Genomic DNA, 940 nt, shown 5'->3' with positions numbered 1-940 from the left:
ACCCATTCTTCTCAATGTTATCTATAATTTATTATCATTCACCCAGGAAATTGCTTTTGCATAGTTAATAAAACACAAATAGGAATAACTGATGATCCATTCTACATATAGAACCCGATTTGGCTTTGACTGATGATTTTTAGCTTCTCTAGTGTGTCCTTCCACAGATACCGTCAAGCTGACTCCTGGGTAATCTATTAAATGATCACCATGTGTATAGTCAGTGCTTATGTTTCTTTTAAAATGGTATTTTGCAGTAAATAAGTAATGATTGCACACAATTCTGTGTTTCAATTGCCAGTCTCCTATTTGTCACAGGTCAATATTTTCCAACTATCAGCCCTTCCTCTGTGTTTAGAATTTTTGCATTTCAATCATTAGTTAATATTAAGGCATCTTGGTGGCAAGAGAGGAAGACCCTCAATGAGATGGATTGACTCAGTGACTGGAATGAATGATTGTATGAAACACAATGTAAATGAAAGATTGTCTGAAAGCCAATAAAACTATTTTTAAAAACGGAATGGGATTTTTTTCAATGTATTCATTTTTCAACAACAATAGAGGGAAATATTATATTGCATATACTACTGGAGGACAGCTGGAAAACATTTGAAGGAAAGGACAAGGTCAGACACAGTCTGTAGAGTGGTGAGCACAAGCCCGCAGGCTCAGTATGAGACACCTGAGGCAGCAGATGCTGAGACGCGAGGACAGGAATGCCAACCACCAACCCGGAGTTAGCAGAGGGCTCTCAAGGGGCTCCGGAGGCAGCCGGTCTAAGTGTACTAGAGGAAGCTAACCATCTTTAAGTGGAGAAACTGGAGTTGGTGAAGTATGAGGAACTGAGAGCTGAATTTATTGACCAGTTTCTCCACCTTCTTTACTTTCAGGGATATTCAGGAATTGATGATGATTTCAGAAACATGATGTCTGTTAA

Source organism: Elephantulus edwardii, unplaced genomic scaffold (assembly GCF_000299155.1).
Source record: "Elephantulus edwardii isolate Elephantulus edwardi_28Jun2011 unplaced genomic scaffold, EleEdw1.0 scaffold00014, whole genome shotgun sequence".
Classification (NCBI taxonomy): Eukaryota; Metazoa; Chordata; class Mammalia; order Macroscelidea; family Macroscelididae; genus Elephantulus; species Elephantulus edwardii.
This window is presented reverse-complemented; position numbering follows the sequence as displayed.